Below are 20,875 nucleotides of genomic sequence, written 5' to 3' on the forward strand. Positions count from 1 at the left end.
AAGAATATCCCCATCATTCCGGGACACCCTTCGGATATGATATAAATTTCGAAGTACTAAAGCATCCGGTACTTTGGATGGGGTTTGTTAGGCCCAATAGATCTATCTTTAGGATTCGCGTCAATTAGGGTGTCTGTTCCCTAATTCTTAGATTACCAGACTTAACAAAAAGGGGCATATTCGATTTCGATAATTCAACCATAGAATGTAGTTTCACGTACTTGTGTCTATTTTGTAAATCATTTATAAAACCTGCATGTATTCTCATCCCAAAAATATTAGATTTTAAAAGTGGGACTATAACTCACTTTCACAGATTTTTACTTCGTCGGAAAGTAAGACTTGGCCACTGGTTGATTCACGAACCTATAACAATATATACATATATATCAAAGTATGTTCAAAATATATTTACAACACTTTTAATATATTTTGATGTTTTAAGTTTATTAAGTCAGCTGTCCTCGTTAGTAACCTACAACTAGTTGTCCACAGTTAGATGTACAGAAATAAATCGATAAATATTATCTTGAATCAATCCACAACCCAGTGTATACGTATCTCAGTATTGATCACAACTCAAACTATATATATTTTGGAATCAACCTCAACCCTGTATAGCTAACTCCAACATTCACATATAGAGTGTCTATGGTTGTTCCGAAATATATATAGATGTGTCGACAAGATAGGTCGAAACATTGTATACGTGTCTATGGTATCTCAAGATTACATAATATATAATACAAGTTGATTAAGTTATGGTTGGAATAGATTTGTTACCAATTTTCACGTAGCTAAAATGAGAAAAATTATCCAATCTTGTTTTACCCATAACTTCTTCATTTTAAATCCGTTTTGAGTGAATCAAATTGCTATGGTTTCATATTGAACTCTATTTTATGAATCTAAACAAAAAAAGTATAGGTTTCTAGTCGGAAAAATAAGTTACAAGTCGTTTTTGTAAAGGTAGTCATTTCAGTCGAAAGAACGACGTCTAGATGACCATTTTAGAAAACATACTTCCACTTTGAGTTTAACCATAATTTTTGGATATAGTTTCATGTTCATAATAAAAATCATTTTCTCAGAATAACAACTTTTAAATCAAAGTTTATCATAGTTTTTAATTAACTAACCCAAAACAGCCCGCGGTGTTACTACGACGGCGTAAATCCGGTTTTACGGTGTTTTTCGTGTTTCCAGGTTTTAAATCATTAAGTTAGCATATCATATAGATATAGAACATGTGTTTAGTTGATTTTAAAAGTCAAGTTAGAAGGATTAACTTTTGTTTGCGAACAAGTTTAGAATTAACTAAACTATGTTCTAGTGATTACAAGTTTAAACCTTCGAATAAGATAGCTTTATATGTATGAATCGAATGATGTTATGAACATCATTACTACCTTAAGTTCCTTGGATGAACCTACTGGAAAATAGAAAAATGGATCTAGCTTCAATGGATCCTTGGATGGCTCAAAGTTCTTGAAGCAAAATCATGACACGAAAACAAGTTCAAGTAAGATCATCACTTGAAATAAGATTGTTATAGTTATAGAAATTGAACCAAAGTTTGAATATGATTATTACCTTGTATTAGAATGATAACCTACTGTAAGAAACAAAGATTTCTTGAGGTTGGATGATCACCTTACAAGATTGGAAGTGAGCTAGCAAACTTGAAAGTATTCTTGATTTTATGAAACTAGAACTTTTGGAATTTATGAAGAACACTTAGAACTTGAAGATAGAACTTGAGAGAGTTCAATTAGATGAAGAAAATTGAAGAATGAAAGTGTTTGTAGGTGTTTTTGGTCGTTGGTGTATGGATTAGATATAAAGGATATGTAATTTTGTTTTCATGTAAATAAGTCATGAATGATTACTCATATTTTTGTAATCTTATGAGATATTTCATGCTAGTTGCCAAATGATGGTTCCCACATGTGTTAGGTGACTCACATGGGCTGCTAAGAGCTGATCATTGGAGTGTATATACTAATAGTACATACATCTAAAAGCTGTGTATTGTACGAGTACGAATACGGGTGCATACGAGAAGAATTGTTGATGAAACTGAACGAGAATGTAATTGTAAGCATTTTTGTTAAGTAGACTTATTTTGATAAGTGTATTGAAGTCTTTCAAAAGTGTATAAATATGTAGTGACCCGAACTTTTCCATGTTTATATATATTAATTGAGATTGATATTTACATGATTAAATGTTTCCAACATGTTAAGCAATCAAACTTGTTAAGACTTGATTAATTGAAATATGTTTCATATAGACAATTGACCACCCAAGTTGATCGGTGATTCACGAACGTTAAAACTTGTAAAAACTATATGATGACATATATATGGATATATATATATAGTTAACATGATACTATGATAAGAAAACATATCATAAAGTATATTAACAATGAACTACATATGTAAAAACAAGACTACTAACTTAATGAATTTTAAACGAGACATATATGTAACGATTATCGTTGTAAAGACATTTAATGTATATATATCATATTAAGAGATATTCATACATGATAATATCATGATAATATAATAATTTAAAATCTCATTTGATATTATAAACATTGGGTTAACAACATTTAACAAGATCGTTAACCTAAAGGTTTCAAAACAACACTTACATGTAACGACTAACGATGACTTAACGACTCAGTTAAAATGTATATACATGTAATGTTTTAATATGTATTTATACACTTTTGAAAGACTTCAATACACTTATCAAAATACTTCTACTTAACAAAAATGCTTACAATTACATCCTCGTTCAGTTTCATCAACAATTCTACTCGTATGCACCCGTATTCGTACTCGTACAATACACAGCTTTTAGATGTATGTACTATTGGTATATACACTCCAATGATCAGCTCTTAGCAGCCCATGTGAGTCACCTAACACATGTGGGAACCATCATTTGGCAACTAGCATGAAATATCTCATAAAATTACAAAAATATGAGTAATCATTCATGACTTATTTACATGAAAACAAAATTACATATCCTTTATATCTAATCCATACACCAACGACCAAAAACACCTACAAACACTTTCATTCTTCAATTTTCTTCATCTAATTGAACTCTCTCAAGTTCTATCTTCAAGTTCTAAGTGTTCTTCATAAATTCCAAAAGTTCTAGTTTCATAAAATCAAGAATACTTTCAAGTTTGCTAGCTCACTTCCAATCTTGTAAGGTGATCATCCAACCTCAAGAAATCTTTATTTCTTACAGTAGGTTATCATTCTAATACAAGGTAATAATCATATTCAAACTTTGGTTCAATTTCTATAACTATAACAATCTTATTTCAAGTGATGATCTTACTTGAACTTGTTTTCGTGTCATGATTTTGCTTCAAGAACTTTGAGCCATCCAAGGATCCATTGAAGCTAGATCCATTTTTCTCTTTTCCAGTAGGTTCATCCAAGGAACTTAAGGTAGTAATGATGTTCATAACATCATTCGATTCATACATATAAAGCTATCTTATTCGAAGGTTTAAACTTGTAATCACTAGAACATAGTTTAGTTAATTCTAAACTTGTTCGCAAACAAAAGTTAATCCTTCTAACTTGACTTTTAAAATCAACTAAACACATGTTCTATATCTATATGATATGCTAACTTAATGATTTAAAACCTGGAAACACGAAAAACACCGTAAAACCGGATTTACGCCGTCGTAGTAACACCGCGGGCTGTTTTGGGTTAGTTAATTAAAAACTATGATAAACTTTGATTTAAAAGTTGTTATTCTGAGAAAATGATTTTTATTATGAACATGAAACTATATCCAAAAATTATGGTTAAACTCAAAGTGGAAGTATGTTTTCTAAAATGGTCATCTAGACGTCGTTCTTTCGACTGAAATGACTACCTTTACAAAAACGACTTGTAACTTATTTTTCCGACTATAAACCTATACTTTTTCTGTTTAGATTCATAAAATAGAGTTCAATATGAAACCATAGCAATTTGATTCACTCAAAACGGATTTAAAATGAAGAAGTTATGGGTAAAACAAGATTGGATAATTTTTCTCATTTTAGCTACGTGAAAATTGGTAACAAATCTATTCCAACCATAACTTAATCAACTTGTATTGTATATTATGTAATCTTGAGATACCATAGACACGTATACAATGTTTCGACCTATCATGTCGACACATCTATATATATTTCGGAACAACCATAGACACTCTATATGTGAATGTTGGAGTTAGCTATACAGGGTTGAGGTTGATTCCAAAATATATATAGTTTGAGTTGTGATCAATACTGAGATACGTATACACTGGGTCGTGGATTGATTCAAGATAATATTTATCGATTTATTTCTGTACATCTAACTGTGGACAACTAGTTATAGGTTACTAACGAGGACAGCTGACTTAATAAACTTAAAACATCAAAATATATTAAAAGTGTTGTAAATATATTTTGAACATACTTTAATATATATGTATATATTGTTATAGGTTCGTGAATCAACAGTGGCCAAGTCTTACTTCCCGACGAAGTAAAAATCTGTGAAAGTGAGTTATAGTCCCACTTTTAAAATCTAATATTTTTGGGATGAGAATACATGCAGGTTTTATAAATGATTTACAAAATAGACACAAGTACGTGAAACTACATTCTATGGTTGAATTATCGAAATCGAATATGCCCCTTTTTTATTAAGTCTGGTAATCTAAGAATTAGGGAACAGACACCCTAATTGACGCGAATCCTAAAGATAGATCTATTGGGCCTAACAAACCCCATCCAAAGTACCGGATGCTTTAGTACTTCGAAATTTATATCATATCCGAAGGGTGTCCCGGAATGATGGGGATATTCTTATATATGCATCTTGTTATTGTCGGTTACCAGGTGTTCACCATATGAATGATTTTTATCTCTATGTATGGGATGTGTATTGAAATATGAAATCTTGTGGTCTATTGTTACGATTTGATATATATAGGTTAAACCTATAACTCACCAACATTTTTGTTGACGTTTTAAGCATGTTTATTCTCAGGTGATTATTAAGAGCTTCCGCTGTCGCATACTTAAATAAGGACAAGATTTGGAGTCCATGCTTGTATGATATTGTGTAAAAACTGCATTCAAGAAACTTATTTTGTTGTAACATATTTGTATTGTAAACCATTATGTAATGGTCGTGTGTAAACAGGATATTTTAGATTATCATTATTTGATAATCTACGTAAAGCTTTTTAAACCTTTATTGATGAAATAAAGGTTATGGTTTGTTTAAAAATGAATGCAGTCTTTGAAAAACGTCTCATATAGAGGTCAAAACCTCGCAACGAAATCAATTAATATGGAACGTTTTTAATCAATAAGAACGGGACATTTCAGTTGGTATCAGAGCGTTGGTCTTAGAGAACCAGAAAATTTGCATTAGTGTGTCTTATCGAGTTTGTTAGGATGCATTAGTGAGTCTGGACTTCGACCGTGTTTTCTTTAAAAATGATTGCTTAACATTTTTGTTGGAAACTATATATTTTTAACATATGAATATTATGTGATATATTAATCTCTTAACGTGTTTGATATTATGTGATAGATGTCTACCTCTAGAACAAGTCCCATTGACTCACCTAATAATAATGAAGAGTCAAATGTAAATTGGAATGATTTGTGGACTGATTCACAAGTTCCCGAAGAGGAACCGGAAGAAGAGTCGGAACCGGAAGAAGAATCGGAACCGGAAGAAGAATCGGAACCGGATGAAGAAATAGAACCGGTGGGGGAAATAATAAAACGGTTAAGTAAAAGAAAATCCTCAACCAACCGACCAAAGTTAATTATGGTCAATGGTGTTTCCGCCAAGGAAGCAAAATATTGGGAGGATTACCAATTCTCCGATGAATCGGATTCCGACGAGAATTCCGATGATGTTATAGAAATTACCCCAACTGAATTTAAAAAGGCAAAAGAAAATAATAAGGGAAATGGCATAAAAATAGAGAAATCTAATTCCAACCCCGATGAACTTTATATGTATCGTCAACCCCCGAAGTCCTTAAGTTGTAACAATGACCCGGGAACCTCTAAACCACCAGGTTTTTCTAAACCAATGTGGACAACGACGGCTCGTATTAGGGGAACATCATATATCCCTAGAAACTTGGCAAAACGAACCAAAACCGAAGAAGAAGAAACGAGCGAGTCGGAATAAGATAGTTGTATTCGTGTGGTGTAATATATGGAATATAGTGTTCTTATGCTTTATGATATATGTAAAAATTGCTTGTATTAATAAGTATTTTTTTTATGAATCTAACTCTTGTCTATTTTACAGTTTAAAAACACAAAATGGATAGACAACCCAATATTTTAAGAGACCTACCCGGAGACATGATTGATGAAATCTTGTCTAGAGTCGGCCAGAATTCTTCGGCACAACTATTTAAGGCGAGATCAGTTTGTAAGACATTCGAAGAACGTTCCAAGAATGTCTTGGTTTATAAGAGACTTTCGTTTGAAAGATGGGGGATATCACATTGGGAAACCCATAAGTTACGATGTTTTTACTTTGACGCATATATTGCGGGGAACCCAAATGCTATTTTACGCAACGGGTTAAGAAATTATTTTGACTCAATATATCCGAATATTGGACTTCGTGATTTAGAAAAAGCGGCTAACATGCAACATAAAGAAGCATGTTATGCTTACGGATTAGTAATGTTCGCTTCTCACCAAAGTGAGAACAAGAACATCGGGCTACAACTATTAAACAAAACGTTTCCACAAGTGACGGAGTCGGTAATTGGGGTAAGAAATGAGGTTTTTAGATTATTACGGGACTGTTGGACATTACGTAACCCTCGTCCCTTTGATGACGTTACAACACGCTGTCTTATCAACGGCCATAACGGTTATGTTGCACAAGACCAAGGATGGGAAGTAGTCCTAGTAAAACCAGAATGCATGACTTGTTTCTGGACGTATGAATTACGTGTCTTTATTGCCTTTGCTGAACGACTTGTGTACTAGCTAGAATTATCTTCACAACTATCTTGTATCAAAGTTATTGTGTGCTATATTTCATGCTTTATGTAAAGTAAGCGGTATTGTAAGTTTGTAAAATATTGTATAAAAGTTTGAACGCGAAATATTATTATAATCAGTTTTTCATATAGAATTGTAGTAGTTGAATTGTATATTAGCTACTAAGTATGAACTTAACGGGTAGGTACTACCCGAATTTAAACTTATAAAACGCTAATATGAAGAAAAAGCTTTTATAAATGAGTTCATATTATGCTACGAAATACTATTAACTACTCTTAATATTCTGTATGATTAACTTGTTCCATTTAACTATTTTGAAGGAAATGGCACCGACTACTCGACACACCGTGAATATGAATGAAGAGGAATTCCGTACTTTTCTAGCTTCAAACATAGCCGCAGTACAGGCTGCGCTACATACCAACAATAACCTTGGATCTAGCAGTACAGGAAATCGTGTAGGATGCACCTACAAAGAATTCACTGCCTGCAAACCTTTGGAATTTGATGGAACCGAAGGACCGATCGGATTGAAACGGTGGACCGAGAAGGTTGAATCGGTGTTTGCCATAAGTAAGTGTACTGAAGAGGACAAAGTGAAGTACGCTACGCATACCTTCACAGGTTCTGCGTTAACATGGTGGAATACCTATCTAGAGCAAGTGGGACAAGATGATGCGTACGCACTACCGTGGTCAGCATTCAAGCACTTGATGAACGAGAAGTACCGTCCCAGAACCGAGGTCAATAAGCTCAAGACAGAACTTAGAGGGTTACGAACCCAAGGATTTGATATTACCACGTACGAAAGACGATTCACAGAATTGTGCCTATTGTGTCCGGGAGCATTCGAAGATGAGGAAGAGAAGATCGACGCGTTTGTGAAAGGATTACCGGAAAGAATCCAAGAAGATATAAGTTCACACGAGCCCGCCTCCATACAACAGGCATGTAGAATGGCTCACAAACTAGTGAACCAGATTGAAGAAAGAATTAAAGAACAGACTGCTGAAGAGGCCAATGTGAAGCAAGTCAAAAGAAAGTGGGAGGAAAACGGTGATAAGAATCACCAATACAACAACAACAGCAATTACAACAATAATCGCAACAATTATCCCAACAATCGCAACATCAATCGCAACTACAACAAACGGCCCAACAACAACAACAACAACAACAACAGCAACTACAACAATCATCCCAACAACAATAATAACCGCAACAACAACAACAACAATCAGAAGCAGCTATGCCAAAGGTGTGAAAAGAATCACTCGGGGTTCTGCACCAAATTTTGCAACAAGTGTAAAAGAAATGGTCATAGCGCGGCGAAGTGTGAGGTCTACGGACCAGGGGTTAATAGAACGAAAGGAACAAATGGTGTCGGAACGAGTAATGGCGGAGCAAGTAGTGTCGGAGCAAGTTATGCCAATGTAGTTTGTTATAAATGTGGAAAACCAGGCCACATTATTAGAAATTGCCCGAACCAGGAGAACACGAATGGACAAGGCCGTGGAAGAGTTTTCAATATTAATGCGGTAGAGGCACAGGAAGACCCGGAGCTTGTTACGGGTACGTTTCTTATTGACAATAAATCTGCTTACGTTTTATTTGATTCGGGTGCGGATAGAAGCTATATGAGTAGAGATTTTTGTGCTAAATTAAGTTGTCCATTGACGCCTTTGGATAGTAAATTTTTACTCGAATTAGCAAATGGTAAATTAATTTCAGCAGATAATATATGTCGGAATCGAGAAATTAAACTGGTTAGCGAAACATTTAAGATTGATTTGATACCAGTAGAGTTAGGGAGTTTTGATGTGATAATCGGTATGGACTGGTTGAAAGAAGTGAAAGCGGAGATCGTTTGTTACAAAAATGCAATTCGCATTATACGAGAAAAAGGAAAACCCTTAATGGTGTACGGAGAAAAGGGCAACACGAAGCTACATCTTATTAGTAATTTGAAGGCACAAAAACTAATAAGAAAAGGTTGCTATGCTGTTCTAGCACACGTCGAGAAAGTACAAACTGAAGAAAAGAGCATCAATGATGTTCCCGTCGCAAAAGAATTTCCTGATGTATTTCCGAAAGAATTACCGGGATTACCCCCACATCGATCCGTTGAATTTCAAATAGATCTTGTACCAGGAGCTGCACCAATAGCTCGTGCTCCTTACAGACTCGCACCCAGCGAGATGAAAGAACTGCAAAGCCAATTACAAGAACTTTTAGAGCGTGGTTTCATTCGACCAAGCACATCACCGTGGGGAGCTCCTGTTTTGTTTGTCAAGAAGAAAGATGGTACATTCAGGTTGTGTATCGACTACCGAGAGTTGAACAAACTTACCATCAAGAACCGCTACCCACTACCGAGAATCGATGACTTATTTGATCAACTACAAGGCTCGTCTGTTTATTCAAAGATTGACTTACGTTCCGGGTATCATCAAATGCGGGTGAAAGAAGATGATATTCCAAAGACTGCTTTCAGAACACGTTACGGTCATTACGAGTTTATGGTCATGCCGTTTGGTTTAACTAATGCACCAGCTGTGTTCATGGAACTTATGAACCGAGTGTGTGGACCATACCTTGACAAGTTTGTCATTGTTTTCATTGATGACATACTTATTTACTCAAAGAATGACCAAGAACACGGTGAACATTTGAGAAAGGTGTTAGAAGTATTGAGGAAGGAAGAATTGTACGCTAAGTTTTCAAAGTGTGCATTTTGGTTGGAAGAAGTTCAATTCCTCGGTCACATAGTGAACAAAGAAGGTATTAAGGTGGATCCGGCAAAGATAGAAACTGTTGAAAAGTGGGAAACCCCGAAAACTCCGAAACACATACGCCAGTTTTTAGGACTAGCTGGTTACTACAGAAGGTTCATCCAAGACTTTTCCAGAATAGCAAAACCCTTGACTGCATTAACGCATAAAGGGAAGAAATTTGAATGGAATGATGAACAAGAGAAAGCGTTTCAGTTATTGAAGAAAAAGATAACTACGGCACCTATATTGTCATTGCCTGAAGGGAATGATGATTTTGTGATTTATTGTGACGCATCAAAGCAAGGTCTCGGTTGTGTATTAATGCAACGAACGAAGGTGATTGCTTATGCGTCTAGACAATTGAAGATTCACGAACAAAATTATACGACGCATGATTTGGAATTAGGCGCGGTTGTTTTTGCATTAAAGACTTGGAGGCACTACTTATATGGGGTCAAAAGTATTATATATACCGACCACAAAAGTCTTCAACACATATTTAATCAGAAACAACTGAATATGAGGCAGCGTAGGTGGATTGAATTATTGAATGATTACGATTTTGAGATTCGTTACCACCCGGGGAAGGCAAATGTGGTAGCCGATGCCTTGAGCAGGAAGGATAGAGAACCCATTCGAGTAAAATCTATGAATATAATGATTCATAATAACATTACTACTCAAATAAAGGAGGCGCAACAAGGAGTTTTAAAAGAGGGAAATTTAAAGGATGAAATACCCAAAGGATCGGAGAAGCATCTTAATATTCGGGAAGACGGAACCCGGTATAGGGCTGAAAGGATTTGGGTACCAAAATTTGGAGATATGAGAGAAATGGTACTTAGAGAAGCTCATAAAACCAGATACTCAATACATCCTGGAACGGGGAAGATGTACAAGGATCTCAAGAAACATTTTTGGTGGCCGGGTATGAAAGCCGATGTTGCTAAATACGTAGGAGAATGTTTGACGTGTTCTAAGGTCAAAGCTGAGCATCAGAAACCATCAGGTCTACTTCAATAACCCGAAATCCCGGAATGGAAATGGGAAAACATTACCATGGATTTCATCACTAAATTGCCAAGGACTGCAAGTGGTTTTGATACTATTTGGGTAATAGTTGATCGTCTCACCAAATCAGCACACTTCCTACCAATAAGAGAAGATGACAAGATGGAGAAGTTAGCACGACTGTATTTGAAGGAAGTCGTCTCCAGACATGGAATACCAATCTCTATTATCTCTGATAGGGATGGCAGATTTATTTCAAGATTCTGGCAGACATTACAGCAAGCATTAGGAACTCGTCTAGACATGAGTACTGCCTATCATCCACAAACTGATGGTCAGAGCGAAAGGACGATACAAACGCTTGAAGACATGCTGCGAGCATGTGTTATTGATTTCGGAAACAGTTGGGATCGACATCTACCGTTAGCAGAATTTTCCTACAACAACAGCTACCATTCAAGCATTGAGATGGCGCCGTTTGAAGCACTTTATGGTAGAAAGTGCAGGTCTCCGATTTGTTGGAGTGAAGTGGGGGATAGACAGATTACGGGTCCGGAGATTATACAAGAAACTACCGAGAAGATCATCCAAATTCAACAACGGTTGAAAACCGCCCAAAGTCGACAAAAGAGCTACGCTGACATTAAAAGAAAAGATATAGAATTTAAAATTGGAGAGATGGTCATGCTTAAAGTTGCACCTTGGAAAGGCGTTGTTCGATTTGGTAAACGAGGGAAATTAAATCCAAGGTATATTGGACCATTCAAGATTATTGATCGTGTCGGACCAGTAGCTTACCGACTAGAGTTACCTCAACAACTCGCGGCTGTACATAACACTTTCCACGTCTCGAATTTAAAGAAATGTTTTGCTAAAGAAGATCTCACTATTCCGTTAGATGAAATCCAAATCAACGAAAAACTTCAATTCATCGAAGAACCCGTCGAAATAATGGATCGTGAGGTTAAAAGACTTAAGCAAAACAAGATACCAATTGTTAAGGTTCGATGGAATGCTCGTAGAGGACCCGAGTTCACCTGGGAGCGTGAAGATCAGATGAAGAAGAAATACCCGCATCTATTTCCAGAAGATTCGTCAACACCTTCAACAGCTTAAAATTTCGGGACGAAATTTATTTAACGGGTAGGTACTGTAGTGACCCGAACTTTTCCATGTTTATATATATTAATTGAGATTGATATTTACATGATTAAATGTTTCCAACATGTTAAGCAATCAAACTTGTTAAGACTTGATTAATTGAAATATGTTTCATATAGACAATTGACCACCCAAGTTGATCGGTGATTCACGAACGTTAAAACTTGTAAAAACTATATGATGACATATATATGGATATATATATATAGTTAACATGATACTATGATAAGAAAACATATCATAAAGTATATTAACAATGAACTACATATGTAAAAACAAGACTACTAACTTAATGAATTTTAAACGAGACATATATGTAACGATTATCGTTGTAAAGACATTTAATGTATATATATCATATTAAGAGATATTCATACATGATAATATCATGATAATATAATAATTTAAAATCTCATTTGATATTATAAACATTGGGTTAACAACATTTAACAAGATCGTTAACCTAAAGGTTTCAAAACAACACTTACATGTAACGACTAACGATGACTTAACGACTCAGTTAAAATGTATATACATGTAATGTTTTAATATGTATTTATACACTTTTGAAAGACTTCAATACACTTATCAAAATACTTCTACTTAACAAAAATGCTTACAATTACATCCTCGTTCAGTTTCATCAACAATTCTACTCGTATGCACCCGTATTCGTACTCGTACAATACACAGCTTTTAGATGTATGTACTATTGGTATATACACTCCAATGATCAGCTCTTAGCAGCCCATGTGAGTCACCTAACACATGTGGGAACCATCATTTGGCAACTAGCATGAAATATCTCATAAAATTACAAAAATATGAGTAATCATTCATGACTTATTTACATGAAAACAAAATTACATATCCTTTATATCTAATCCATACACCAACGACCAAAAACACCTACAAACACTTTCATTCTTCAATTTTCTTCATCTAATTGAACTCTCTCAAGTTCTATCTTCAAGTTCTAAGTGTTCTTCATAAATTCCAAAAGTTCTAGTTTCATAAAATCAAGAATACTTTCAAGTTTGCTAGCTCACTTCCAATCTTGTAAGGTGATCATCCAACCTCAAGAAATCTTTATTTCTTACAGTAGGTTATCATTCTAATACAAGGTAATAATCATATTCAAACTTTGGTTCAATTTCTATAACTATAACAATCTTATTTCAAGTGATGATCTTACTTGAACTTGTTTTCGTGTCATGATTTTGCTTCAAGAACTTTGAGCCATCCAAGGATCCATTGAAGCTAGATCCATTTTTCTCTTTTCCAGTAGGTTCATCCAAGGAACTTAAGGTAGTAATGATGTTCATAACATCATTCGATTCATACATATAAAGCTATCTTATTCGAAGGTTTAAACTTGTAATCACTAGAACATAGTTTAGTTAATTCTAAACTTGTTCGCAAACAAAAGTTAATCCTTCTAACTTGACTTTTAAAATCAACTAAACACATGTTCTATATCTATATGATATGCTAACTTAATGATTTAAAACCTGGAAACACGAAAAACACCGTAAAACCGGATTTACGCCGTCGTAGTAACACCGCGGGCTGTTTTGGGTTAGTTAATTAAAAACTATGATAAACTTTGATTTAAAAGTTGTTATTCTGAGAAAATGATTTTTATTATGAACATGAAACTATATCCAAAAATTATGGTTAAACTCAAAGTGGAAGTATGTTTTCTAAAATGGTCATCTAGACGTCGTTCTTTCGACTGAAATGACTACCTTTACAAAAACGACTTGTAACTTATTTTTCCGACTATAAACCTATACTTTTTCTGTTTAGATTCATAAAATAGAGTTCAATATGAAACCATAGCAATTTGATTCACTCAAAACGGATTTAAAATGAAGAAGTTATGGGTAAAACAAGATTGGATAATTTTTCTCATTTTAGCTACGTGAAAATTGGTAACAAATCTATTCCAACCATAACTTAATCAACTTGTATTGTATATTATGTAATCTTGAGATACCATAGACACGTATACAATGTTTCGACCTATCATGTCGACACATCTATATATATTTCGGAACAACCATAGACACTCTATATGTGAATGTTGGAGTTAGCTATACAGGGTTGAGGTTGATTCCAAAATATATATAGTTTGAGTTGTGATCAATACTGAGATACGTATACACTGGGTCGTGGATTGATTCAAGATAATATTTATCGATTTATTTCTGTACATCTAACTGTGGACAACTAGTTATAGGTTACTAACGAGGACAGCTGACTTAATAAACTTAAAACATCAAAATATATTAAAAGTGTTGTAAATATATTTTGAACATACTTTAATATATATGTATATATTGTTATAGGTTCGTGAATCAACAGTGGCCAAGTCTTACTTCCCGACGAAGTAAAAATCTGTGAAAGTGAGTTATAGTCCCACTTTTAAAATCTAATATTTTTGGGATGAGAATACATGCAGGTTTTATAAATGATTTACAAAATAGACACAAGTACGTGAAACTACATTCTATGGTTGAATTATCGAAATCGAATATGCCCCTTTTTTATTAAGTCTGGTAATCTAAGAATTAGGGAACAGACACCCTAATTGACGCGAATCCTAAAGATAGATCTATTGGGCCTAACAAACCCCATCCAAAGTACCGGATGCTTTAGTACTTCGAAATTTATATCATATCCGAAGGGTGTCCCGGAATGATGGGGATATTCTTATATATGCATCTTGTTATTGTCGGTTACCAGGTGTTCACCATATGAATGATTTTTATCTCTATGTATGGGATGTGTATTGAAATATGAAATCTTGTGGTCTATTGTTACGATTTGATATATATAGGTTAAACCTATAACTCACCAACATTTTTGTTGACGTTTTAAGCATGTTTATTCTCAGGTGATTATTAAGAGCTTCCGCTGTCGCATACTTAAATAAGGACAAGATTTGGAGTCCATGCTTGTATGATATTGTGTAAAAACTGCATTCAAGAAACTTATTTTGTTGTAACATATTTGTATTGTAAACCATTATGTAATGGTCGTGTGTAAACAGGATATTTTAGATTATCATTATTTGATAATCTACGTAAAGCTTTTTAAACCTTTATTGATGAAATAAAGGTTATGGTTTGTTTAAAAATGAATGCAGTCTTTGAAAAACGTCTCATATAGAGGTCAAAACCTCGCAACGAAATCAATTAATATGGAACGTTTTTAATCAATAAGAACGGGACATTTCAAAATACATATTAAAACACTACATGTATATACATTTTAACTGAGTCGTTAAGTCATCGTTAGTCGTTACATGTAAGTGTTGTTTTGAAACCTTTAGGTTAACGATCTTGTTAAATGTTGTTAACCCAATGTTTATAATATCAAATGAGATTTTAAATTATTATATTATCATGATATTATCATGTATGAATATCTCTTAATATGATATATATACATTAAATGTCTTTACAACGATAATCGTTACATATATGTCTCGTTTAAAAATCATTAAGTTAGTAGTCATGTTTTTACATATGTAGTTCATTGTTAATATACTTAATGATATGTTTACTTATCATAGTATCATGTTAACTATATATATATCCATATATATGTCATCATATAGTTTTTACAAGTTTTAACGTTCGTGAATCACCGGTCAGCTTGGGTGGTCAATTGTCTATATGAAACATATTTCAATTAATCAAGTCTTAACAAGTTTGATTTCTTAACATGTTGGAAACATTTAATCATGTAAATATCAATCTCAATTAATATATATAAACATGGAAAAGTTCAGGTCACTACAAAAAACACCTACAAACACTTTCATTCTTCAATTTTCTTCATCTAATTGAACTCTCTCAAGTTCTATCTTCAAGTTCTAAGTGTTCTTCATAAATTCCAAAAGTTCTAGTTTCATAAAATCAAGAATACTTTCAAGTTTGCTAGCTCACTTCCAATCTTGTAAGGTGATCATCCAACCTCAAGAAATCTTTGTTTCTTACAGTAGGTTATCATTCTAATACAAGGTAATAATCATATTCAAACTTTGGTTCAATTTCTATAACTATAACAATCTTATTTCAAGTGATGATCTTACTTGAACTTGTTTTCGTGTCATGATTTTGCTTCAAGAACTTTGAGCCATCCAAGGATCCATTGAAGCTAGATCCATTTTTCTCTTTTCCAGTAGGTTCATCCAAGGAACTTAAGGTAGTAATGATGTTCATAACATCATTCGATTCATACATATAAAGCTATCTTATTCGAAGGTTTAAACTTGTAATCACTAGAACATAGTTTAGTTAATTCTAAACTTGTTCGCAAACAAAAGTTAATCCTTCTAACTTGACTTTTAAAATCAACTAAACACATGTTCTATATCTATATGATATGCTAACTTAATGATTTAAAACCTGAAAACACGAAAAACACCGTAAAACCGGATTTACGCCGTCGTAGTAACACCGCGGGCTGTTTTGGGTTAGTTAATTAAAAACTATGATAAACTTTGATTTAAAAGTTGTTATTCTGAGAAAATGATTTTTATTATGAACATGAAACTATATCCAAAAATTATGGTTAAACTCAAAGTGGAAGTATGTTTTCTAAAATGGTCATCTAGACGTCGTTCTTTCGACTGAAATGACTACCTTTACAAAAACGACTTGTAACTTATTTTTCCGACTATAAACCTATACTTTTTCTGTTTAGATTCATAAAATAGAGTTCAATATGAAACCATAGCAATTTGATTCACTCAAAACGGATTTAAAATGAAGAAGTTATGGGTAAAACAAGATTGGATAATTTTTCTCATTTTAGCTACGTGAAAATTGGTAACAAATCTATTCCAACCATAACTTAATCAACTTGTATTATATATTATGTAATCTTGAGATACCATAGACACGTATACAATGTTTCGACCTATCATGTCGACACATCTATATATATTTCGGAACAACCATAGACACTCTATATGTGAATGTTGGAGTTAGCTATACAGGGTTGAGGTTGATTCCAAAATATATATAGTTTGAGTTGTGATCAATACTGAGATACGTATACACTGGGTCGTGGATTGATTCAAGATAATATTTATCGATTTATTTCTGTACATCTAACTGTGGACAACTAGTTGTAGGTTACTAACGAGGACAGCTGACTTAATAAACTTAAAACATCAAAATATATTAAAAGTGTTGTAAATATATTTTGAACATACTTTGATATATATGTATATATTGTTATAGGTTCGTGAATCAACCAGTGGCCAAGTCTTACTTCCCGACGAAGTAAAAATCTGTGAAAGTGAGTTATAGTCCCACTTTTAAAATCTAATATTTTTGGGATGAGAATACATGTAGGTTTTATAAATAATTTACAAAATAGACACAAGTACGTGAAACTACATTCTATGGTTGAATTATCGAAATCGAATATGCCCCTTTTTATTAAGTCTGGTAATCTAAGAATTAAGGAACAGACACCCTAATTGACGCGAATCCTAAAGATAGATCTATTGGGCTTAACAAACCCCATCCAAAGTACTGGATGCTTTAGTACTTCGAAATTTATATCATATCCGAAGGGTGTCCCGGAATGATGGGGATATTCTTATATATGCATCTTGTTAATGTCGGTTACCAGGTGTTCACCATATGAATGATTTTTATCTCTATGTATGGGATGTGTATTGAAATATGAAATCTTGTGGTCTATTATTATGATTTGATATATATAGGTTAAACCTATAACTCACCAACATTTTTGTTGACGTTTTAAGCATGTTTATTCTCAGGTGATTATTAAGAGCTTCCGCTGTCGCATACTTAAATAAGGACAAGATTTGGAGTCCATGCTTGTATGATATTGTGTAAAAACTGCATTCAAGAAACTTATTTTGTTGTAACATATTTGTATTGTAAACCATTATGTAATGGTCGTGTGTAAACAGGATATTTTAGATTATCATTATTTGATAATCTACGTAAAGCTTTTTAAACCTTTATTGATGAAATAAAGGTTATGGTTTGTTTAAAAATGAATGCAGTCTTTGAAAAACGTCTCATATAGAGGTCAAAACCTCGCAACGAAATCAATTAATATGGAACGTTTTTAATCAATAAGAACGGGACATTTCAGACACGATCAATAATCTTGAATGGTCCAATATACCTTGAATTTAATTTCCCTCGTTTACCAAATCGAACAACGCCTTTCCAAGGTGCAACTTTAAGCATGCCCATCTCTCCAATTTCAAATTCTATATCTTTTCTTTTAATGTCAGCGTAGCTCTTTTGTCGACTTTGGGCGGTTTTCAATCGTTGTTGAATTTGGATGATCTTCTCGGTAGTTTCTTGTATAATCTCCGGACCCGTAATCTGTCTATCCCCCACTTCACTCCAACAAATTGGAGACCTGCACTTTCTACCATAAAGTGCTTCAAACGGCGCCATCTCAATGCTTGAATGGTAGCTGTTGTTGTAGGAAAATTCTGCTAACGGTAGATGTCGATCCCAACTGTTTCCGAAATCAATAACACATGCTCGTAGCATGTCTTCAAACGTTTGTATCGTCCTTTCGCTCTGCCCATCAGTTTGTGGATGATAGGCAGTACTCATGTCTAGACGAGTTCCTAATGCTTGCTGTAATGTCTGCCAGAATCTTGAAATAAATCTGTCATCTCTATCAGAGATAATAGAGATTGGTATTCTATGTCTGGAGACGACTTCCTTCAAATACAGTCGTGCTAACTTCTCCATCTTGTCATCTTCTCTTATTGGCAGGAAATGTGCTGATTTGGTGAGACGATCAACTATTACCCAAATAGTATCAAAACCACTTGCAGTCCTTGGCAATTTAGTGATGAAATCCATGGTAATGTTTTCCCATTTCCATTCCGGGATTTCGGGTTGTTGAAGTAGACCTGATGGTTTCTGATGCTCAGCTTTGACCTTAGAACACGTCAAACATTCTCCTACATATTTAGCAACATCGGCTTTCATACCCGGCCACCAAAAATGTTTCTTGAGATCCTTGTACATCTTCCCCGTTCCAGGATGTATTGCGTATCTGGTTTTATGAGCTTCTCTAAGTACCATTTCTCTCATATCTCCAAATTTTGGTACCCAAATCCTTTCAGCCCTATACCGGGTTCCGTCTTCCCGAATATTAAGATGCTTCTCCGATCCTTTGGGTATTTCATCCTTTAAATTTCCCTCTTTTAAAACTCCTTGTTGCGCCTCCTTTATTTGAGTAGTAATGTTATTATGAATCATTATATTCATAGATTTTACTCGAATGGGTTCTCTGTCCTTCCTGCTCAAGGCATCGGCTACCACATTTGCCTTCCCCGGGTGATAACGAATCTCAAAGTCGTAATCATTCAATAATTCAATCCACCTACGCTGCCTCATATTCAGTTGTTTCTGATTAAATATGTGTTGAAGACTTTTGTGGTCGGTATATATAATACTTTTGACCCCATATAAGTAGTGCCTCCAAGTCTTTAATGCAAAAACAACCGCGCCTAATTCCAAATCATGCGTCGTATAATTTTGTTCGTGAATCTTCAATTGTCTAGACGCATAAGCAATCACCTTCGTTCGTTGCATTAATACACAACCGAGACCTTGCTTTGATGCATCACAATAAATCACAAAATCATCATTCCCTTCAGGCAATGACAATATAGGTGCCGTAGTTAGCTTTTTCTTCAATAACTGAAACGCTTTTTCTTGTTCATCATTCCATTCAAATTTCTTCCCTTTATGCGTTAATGCAGTCAAGGGTTTTGCTATTCTAGAAAAGTCTTGGATGAACCTTCTGTAGTAACCAGCTAGTCCTAAAAACTGGCGTATGTGTTTTGGAGTTTTTGGGGTTTCCCACTTTTCACCAGTTTCTATCTTTGCCGGATCCACCTTAATACCTTCTTTGTTCACTATGTGACCGAGGAATTGAACTTCTTCCAACCAAAATGCACACTTTGAAAACTTAGCGTACAATTCTTCCTTCCTCAATACTTCTAACACCTTTCTCAAATGTTCACCGTGTTCTTGGTCATTCTTTGAGTAAATAAGTATGTCATCAATGAAAACAATGACAAACTTGTCAAGGTATGGTCCACACACTCGGTTCATAAGGTCCATGAACACAGCTGGTGCATTAGTTAAACCAAACGGCATGACCATAAACTCGTAATGACCGTAACGTGTTCTGAAAGCAGTCTTTGGAATATCATCTTCTTTCACCCGCATTTGATGATACCCGAAACGTAAGTCAATCTTTGAATAAACAGACGAGCCTTGTAGTTGATCAAATAAGTCATCGATTCTCGGTAGTGGGTAGCGGTTCTTGATGGTAAGTTTGTTCAACTCTCGGTAGTCGATACACAACCTGAATGTACCATCTTTCTTCTTGACAAACAAAACAGGAGCTCCCCACGGTGATGTGCTTGGTCGAATGAAACCACGCTCTAAAAGTTCTTGTAATTGGCTTTGCAGTTCTTTCATCTCGCTGGGTGCGAGTCTGTAAGGAGCACGAGCTATTGGTGCAGCTCCTGGTACAAGATCTATTTGAAATTCAACGGATCGATGTGGGGGTAATCCCGGTAATTCTTTCGGAAATACATCAGGAAATTCTTTTGCGACGGGAACATCATTGATGCTCTTTTCTTCAGTATGTACTTTCTCGACGTGTGCTAGAACAGCATAGCAACTTTTCTTATTAGTTTTTGTGCTTTCAAATTACTAATAAGATGTAGCTTCGTGTTGCCCTTTTCTCCGTACACCATTAAGGGTTTTCCTTTTTCTCGTATAATGCGAATTGCATTTTTGTAACAAA

The sequence above is a fragment of the Rutidosis leptorrhynchoides genome, chromosome 11 (assembly GCF_046630445.1).
Source record: "Rutidosis leptorrhynchoides isolate AG116_Rl617_1_P2 chromosome 11, CSIRO_AGI_Rlap_v1, whole genome shotgun sequence".
Classification (NCBI taxonomy): Eukaryota; Viridiplantae; Streptophyta; class Magnoliopsida; order Asterales; family Asteraceae; genus Rutidosis; species Rutidosis leptorrhynchoides.